The following is an 8,078-nucleotide window of genomic DNA, read 5'->3' as shown; positions in this document are numbered from 1 at the left end:
GGTTTAGCTTTATCGCGCTTAATTTGGAGATACGCATTTTTACACGCGCGAGTAATTGAGGAGCCTTAGACCATTATTTTGGGACTATTAAGAGTGAATAATAATAATATGAATGTAAGTGCATTAAAGGTTTAGTGCACTAGTGAAATAAACTCGAGAGGAATCGAGCACAAAACGCGCGCGTACGCGCACTAATGGATAGTTGACTTTTGTATACTTGAAACCCCAATTGCTAAGCTTCTCATGGAAGCCTTATCATCAGCAAACACTCTCCATTTCTCACCTCAACACAACCGAACAGCAAGGGAAAGAAGAACCAGCCTTGCTCCATCACTTTCTACTCCAAATTCATGCACCAAATCTCACAAATCGAAACCCAAAATTGACTACACCTAGTTGACACCTGGGGGATCGTATCTACCTAAAAAGGGGGAGCTTTTCCAATCGGTTCATTTGTAAGCAAGAGGGGCCGAAAATTCGTCTTGTTCACAATCCAAGTAAGTAAATGATCAACACTTAATTCTTAGCTTATGGAAAGCATAGATTACACTCATGACCTAATGGATTCTCAGGACAGCTTTAAATTGCTTAGAAAATTTTTGAATGTGGGCTTTCTATAACTCCCACTCTTGGGTTGATGGCTGATGATGATGGTGATGATGGATTTAATGTTGATTTTAGTGCTCAAACTTGGTAGATTAATGGTGCATAGCTTAGTATAAACTTGAAAGCAGTGCATGGATGAAAATTTCACAATTCTGCTCCCTGTTATGACGTGCTCTTTTTGTGGAATTTTGAGCCTTTAATGGCTTGTATATGATGTTATATATGTATAGAATGGTGTATAAAAGTTTCATCGACAAATATTGAGGTTTGGGTTGGTCAAATCGGATTATAATTCACGAAGCTACAAACCTGGAAAAAAGGTTCCTGTAAATGCCAGACAGCCTTCTTGTTACTCGGCACATAACTCTATCCTCCGACATCAAAATCAAGTGTCCACAGTGGAGAATTTGAAACTAGACATTCCCAGCTTCAACGGTACTATAAAATTCAACCCCTAATTCCACCTGAATACCCCGTACCAATCGTTTAAAGATGACTATCCTGTTTCTCTGTTTTCCTGGAACGAAGTTCAGAAGCTACAACTTGAGGCTCGAATTTGAGCTAGTTGTGAGCTGAATTTCAAAATGATTTCTTCTGTGAAATTATATTTTTATGAATTTATTTTCTAACGCCACCAACCATGCTTAATTCCGAGTTGAATTGAGTGATTTGTGATCAAAATACGAAACCTGCCCTGTTCTTGAAAACCCTAAATTTTGGATAGAATTGATGCTAGACTTGGTGTGGACTTGCCAATTGAATTTCTTGGAGTTAAAACACTTACCAAATGTACCATGAATGTTCCTTAGGCTTATCCTACACAAATGAACCATGTTTGAAGGATTTTCCTTGGCCAAATGTTTGGAATGGAAAACAAAAAGCTCAAGGCAGTTTTGCCTTAGGATTTTTCGAAACTTTGGTTGTTTGGTTGACTACCTTTCCGAAGTTATTTCTCCATGAAATTTGGTAGAGGGACAACCCTTATATGGTAGTATTATACTGCTAATTATGGAGTTATTCCGAGGCCGTTTCATGGCTCAAATTAATTATCAAAGTTCATGACTCGAGTTTGGAAAATCCTTATTTCACAAGGGAATTTTGAAAACTTTGAGTTGTCGTATCTTAGTGCTCAAAACTCCGTTTCTCGTTCCGCTTGTTTTGTTGTAAACTTGGATTTCAACTCTAATAGGGTTCCAAGTTTGAAAGGCTAGTTCCAATCAAGTGAATTTTGCCAAAATTTCAAAGTTGACCAAAAACCAACCTAAATCTGCCTTATGAACCAAAACAGCGACTTTGAGCTCATTTTTGAATGTTTTCCATTTGGAATCTTAGAAAAATGTATTCTAGGAACTTTTAGTACCTTGGAAGAAGTTTCCAACGGTCCCAAGTTTTCCAATTTTTGACATGTGAAATGTGAGATACGATTTTTTCAAAATATCATAGCAAAAACTGAAATTTTTCGCACTTCAAGGAAATGAAGTTTTTTTCAAGTACTCCTTATTCCTTCGATAGTACTTGAACGTTTATGCTTGATTTCCAAGACAAAAGACTCGATTGCTCTTATACTTTAAGAAACTCCACTTGAATCTCGATTTACGAGTAATTGAGGTTCATTATCATGAAATTTCCCCTAGATTGTACTCGTGCACGATCTTCCTTGATAATTGGGATGTGTGAATGATAATTCACTATTATTTGCTCAGGCGCACATGAGAACCTTCAAGAGGATCCCACAGTGGACGCCTAAAGCTCCGAGGGACATTTCTTCCTCATTGCTTATATTGGTGAGTGTCAAGTGTGTGAATTATGTGAAATATTTGCAAATTGATAAGTTTTATATAAATTGGGATTTTTTAAACCTTTGAGTCGAGTGTGTACTTTATCACACTCGTCCTCATTTAAACGAAGTGAACTTGAGTTAGTGAAGTGAAGTGCTTACTTGTTTAAGTAATTGGTTAAGAGAATATATGTGAAGTACTTAAGTGATTATTTATGCTGTGATTGCATAAGTCGTTGGAGTGAACCTCTTGGATACAAAAGTGAAAAAGTGGGGGACGCCCAAACTCTCTTATTGGCTAGCCTTGGACTCAAGCCAGCAGGGGCTTGGTCGAGCTCCTCAGTGAACCATGAGATTTCATAAGCTCGACCTATTGAGAGGTCTTACTTGGCATACTCGCTGAAGTATCGCCTCATAAATGTATTGCGGGCCCGGTGTGGTATGTAAGGTTGAGAAGGGGAAGTGTAAGTGATGTTTCTACGGATTAAACCTACTCGGTTGATAGAGTGTCAACACGTGGAGGTTCCTGATCGTGCAAGTGGAAAATAGCTCTTGAGAGCTCCCATATCTTTGAATTGTTTCTGTTTACTTTTCAGTAAAGTGCTCTTTATTGAATGGTTATTGTTGTAAATTGATTATTTTGGGGTGTTACTTGAACTACGTGCCTGTATGTGTGTTCTTGGCCTCACGAGCATTTTGCTCACCCTGTAGATTTGTTTTCCTTAACAGGATTTGTGCTTGGAGTGAGATTCGGGGAAATTTCTCTTTTGTGTACTCATGTAATAGGGTTCCAACTCTTTTGTCTAGACTTTTGGGATATTGTATATTTTGGGCTGTATTATGGAAATCCGATGTAAGGATTGGATGATTGTTATATTTCGTTAAGCTTAAACGCTTCCGTACTAATTGTATTTATCTTTTTTGGATGTTGATTTCTAGCACCGCTATAAGCTTGAATGGTGTTTGCTTGAGTCCTGGCGAGAGCTGGGCAGGCATCCCGCGGATACCCTTTGGTTCGCCTTAGGGAGAAGTGGGGGCGTCACATTGTCATTAGTGAAAACTCATAGTAAGTTGGTGCTATCATCTTAGTAGTCTTCTCTTTTTAGATGGAAGTTTACTTTTTTCAAGCATTAAGGTTCACTTTTTCCTAAGATGCTATCATTGTCATTTAGTTACAGATAATTAATAATGGTTATAAGATAAACTTGGAGTAGTAATAACAGAAGTAACGTTAGAACATTCAAGGCTGAAAATTCGGACTTATACTTAAAGATTCTAGATGTGACGCTACTAAAATAATTTACAAGGTGTTGGTCAGGGGCTACTAATTGTGCCAGATTTGCATAACTTATAATAGTCTAAAACACTAAGACGAAGAACCATATCTGAATCATAAACTAATTGCATTGCTTTATGGACAATAGTCTAAACAAAAGAGACTTTTGTAAGGAATCGAAACTACTACATTATACTGGTAAACATAACCCATAATGATTCCAAAGCCAAGCATTGACATGTGCATGATAATAAGGAAACTAATATGCATAGGATCTGACTACATACCTGGGTTGCATTCTTAATGGTTTTTCGGCCAACACGATCTCTTAAAGAGTAAGTACTATTGTTAGATTAAGTCAAGGCACATTCAAATGGATTAATTATAACACAATCCTTTAAGAGTTACTCGGCAGATTCTACTTGTGAGGACTCGAAAATTTTTATTATTTTAAAATCCCTAATTTTGGCTCAATTAATTAATTATTTGCATTTTGTCACGAATAATATTTTCTAGCATTATTAGACCGAAGTACATAGTTTTATAGATTCGTTATATTTTTAAAGCGCCTCATTTCAAAAATTATTTTTTTAAAAGCTTGTTTAGCGAAAAAGTGAAAACGTGTCTAAACACTTTAGCCAATTGGGAGTACAATAAGCTCAAAATTTGAGACCTATACAATGGTCCTAAAATAGACAATTTTAGGTTTAATTATACAAGTGATAGCTAGTGGTACAATCGTTATAAGAATTTTTCAAAGGTTTCAATTTTTATTGCGCCTAAATTAGAAATACGTGTTTGCACGTGCGCGCTTAATTGAGGGACTTTGGACCATTATTTTGGGACAATTAAGAATGGATAATATTTATATAAATGTAAGTACCCTAGAGGTTTAGTGCACTAGTGCAACAAACGTAAGAGAAATCGAACACAAAACGCGCGCGTAGGGTACTAGTTATAATTGATTTGACGTATTAAAAGATTTGACGTCAAGCGTCTTTCGTACGCAAAGGCTTCAGAACCGCAGCTTCATTTCAATCTCATTTCATTTCTGCAAAGCTTCATGGACGGCTAGACAGCAAGAGACAACCGAGGCTTCACCATTTCTTTCTTCCAAAACTCATCCAAATCCTTACCAAAACTTCCATAGATTCTTACCAATCTCCACATTCATTTAGCTTTTCACTTGGACGGCAACTTAGCTGCAAAAGGAAGGAGCTATCCACGGTTTCTTCAAGCTTCAAAGGGGCCGAAAAATCTGTCCAAACCAGTCATCAAAGTAGGTACTAGTCAAGCACCTTGAACTTGTCTTATGGAAGTTGATCTATACATTTGAGTTGGAATCTTCACTTTAGTAGCTTGTATTGTTGGAAACGTGGGCTCTATGAACTCCCACTTTGGGTTGATGGCTGTGATGATGTTTGATGATGGTTTTATTGCTGAATTAGAGCTTAAGGAAGTAGATTAAAGGTGTATTGTGGACAGAAACGTTGTTGAACTCTTGAAGTAAAAAGTTCCCATTTTACCCCTGTTCTGTTCGGTCATTTTAATGCAGAAACTGAGGATTTAATGGCCTGATTATGTTGATTACATGTTGCAGAAGTTGTGTACAAAATTTCGTTGGAAAATATTGAGTTTTGGTTGATCAAACGAATTTATTTCAAAAACTAGTAATCTGGAAAACGGTTTCGCCGTAATCCAGACCAGTGTTTGTATTTCGTCCATAACTCCGTACTCCGACGTCGAAATCAAGTGCCGTTAGCGGCATTTGAAACTAGACGTTCCCATGTTTCCAACGGTGTATAATGGACCTTCTGGTTTCGTGTGTGTAAGCCACACCATTCATCTGAAGTCGACTGTCCTGTTTCTCCGTTCTGCCGAAATGATTTGATGATGCTGCAACTTTAGGCTTGATTTTGAACCAGTTGCATGCTGAAACTTAAAACGATTTCTTCTGTGAAGTTGTAGCCCTATGAATCTATTTTCTAACACTATCAACCATTTCCAATTCCAAGTTAAATTGAGGGAGTTATGATCAATACACGGCAACTGCCTCGTTTTTGAAAACCTTAGTTTTGGACAGATTGCCTTAAGGATTTTTCCAAATTTTGGTTGATTGAATGACCACCCTTCCGAGGGTATTTTTCCATGAAATTTGATAGAGAGATACCTTTCATATGGGAGTATTATACTGCAAAATTTGGTGTCAATCCAAGTCCGATTCGACACTTAATGAAAGGTCCAAAGTCAGAACCAAATCTGGAAATTTTGTAACAGTCTTGAATTTCTCCCAACTTTGAGCTATCATATCTGGGTGCTCGAAACTCCGATTCTTGAGCCGCTTGTTCTGTCCAAAACTTTACTTGTACTTCTAATTGAGTTATAAGTTTCAAGGGCCGGTTTACAACGACTGATTTTTGCCGAATTTCCAAAGTTAGCGAAAAACCAACCCCGGCTCAATCCTGGTAATCTAGAACAGCAACTTTAGGCTCATTTTTTGAATACCATCCACTTAGATTCATGGAATGATGTCTTCTAAGGACTTTTAGTACTTTTGAAGACGATTCCAACGGTACCAAATTCATCAAGTTTCGATTAGTAGAAAGAAAGTTATGATTTTTCAAAGATTTGACCAAAAATCGAAAATTCTGGAATTTCAGAGGAAATCCGCGAAGGAACAATTTTACCAGAATCCGGCCTTGAATCCGGCCAGTTTCTGGACGGATTGTCGGCCGGATTGGTGGTCAAATTTGAAAAAAAAGGGAGGTTAGCCACTGCCTCCAATCCGGCCAGGTTCCGGCCGGATTGTGACGTGGCCAACCCTCCTTCGATTTCGATCGTTCGTTTTGCAATCCTTTCGCTCGTACTCAATTCCAACCAATGATTTTAAGGATAATAATCCGATTTTCACTTAAGTCCTACACCCTTTTGAGAATCCAATTTCAAAAACAAGTCAAACGAAGTTTTCAAATATTTCCGAACCTTACCCGTGCCCAATCTTTCTCACCACTTGGGGACCTATAATAATTGTCTACTATTCGATGTTCAGGCACACACGAGGACCTCCAAGAGGACCCTACCGTGGAAGTTTGAACTCTCCCTCCAACCTACTTACTTGCATAACTGGTGAGTGTCAAGTGTATGCCTACTTGAACTCTAAAGTCTTGATTCATGATTGACTTACCTGATTATATGCTCGGTCTATTGGATTTTGAAAAATGGAGTCGAGTGTGTACTTAATCGCACTCGTTCTCATTTGGAACAAATGACTCATGTTTGACATGTTTTGCATGGTTTATATGACCTGAAATACATGTTTGAACCTGTCAAATGCTTGAATTTATGAAATGGTATGCTATGATTGCATACGTCGATGGAGTGAATCTCCTCGACATTTACATGATACACGGGGGACGCCCAAACTCATAGGCCGACCTTGGAACTCGAGCCGGCATGAGCCTGGTCGGGAACCTTGGTGAGCCATGAGAATTACATGATAAGCTTGATCTACTTGAGAGATCTCGCTTGGCATACTCGTGAAGTATCGCCTTATAAGTGTCGTGCGGGCCCGAAGTGGTGTATGGTGGACGGATGAGAAGTAAGTGGTGAATTACGGATATGAAAATATCAACCCGGTTGACGGAGAGTCATCACGGGGAGATATACAAATGACATCGACAAATGTGGAACTTAGCTCCTGAAAGCTTCCATATCCTTGAATTGTTTCTGGTTACATTTTGTCGGCGTTATTACTTACTTGCAAGTGATTACCTGAATTGTTATTTGGGGCTTGTAATTTGAATTATGTGTCTGCATGTGTGTTCTTGGCCTCACGAGCGTTTTTGCTCACCCTGTAGATTTGTTTTCCTTAACAGGTTTGAACTCGGAGGTAAAATGGAGAAGCCCTCTGATGTACTTTTGTTTAGGGCTTGTTATGACTTTTGGTTATGCCTTTGGTTTTGAAATTTTACTTTTGGTATGGAAATGTAACCCTTGGACGAAATGAAATCTGTATTCTGACGTGTGGTTTGGTGAATGGATGACTATTATTAGGTTTGAATACTTCCGCATTTATTGTATTTAAGTTATTGGCTTTTGTTGTGTGGTCCGGCTATAAGTTGAATGGAATTGCTTGAGTCCTGGCGAGAGCTAGGCAGGCGTCCCGCGGATATCCTTTGGTTCGCCTTAGGGAGAAGTGGGGGCGTCACACTACTAGAATTTAATCAATAATTTCCAAAGTCCTAAGATCTAGTTAATTATACTAAATTTCATAAACTAAGGTATGTATGATGAATCTTAAAGTTCAATTTGACAAGAATAAAATCTTAGTATCTTACTTGCGTTGCAGTCACAAGTTGTTATCTAACTTTCTCCTCCCTCTTTTCCTCTTCCAAAAGTTTGCTCACCCTCTCTCTCAAA

General features: G+C 38.3%; 1 long non-coding RNA gene across 1 annotated transcript; it reads left to right on the top strand.

Moving 5' to 3' along the window:
• The first annotated feature begins 4,681 nt into the window (after nucleotides 1-4,681).
• LOC113783866 lies at nucleotides 4,682-7,721 on the top strand. Its single transcript, XR_003469996.1, has 2 exons — nucleotides 4,682-4,942; nucleotides 7,535-7,721. It is a non-coding gene; the product is annotated as an uncharacterized LOC113783866 (long non-coding RNA).
• Nucleotides 7,722-8,078: the final 357 nt, after the last annotated feature.

This window comes from Coffea eugenioides, chromosome 9, assembly GCF_003713205.1.
Source record: "Coffea eugenioides isolate CCC68of chromosome 9, Ceug_1.0, whole genome shotgun sequence".
Lineage (NCBI taxonomy): Eukaryota > Viridiplantae > Streptophyta > Magnoliopsida > Gentianales > Rubiaceae > Coffea > Coffea eugenioides.
This window is presented reverse-complemented; position numbering and strand designations above follow the sequence as displayed.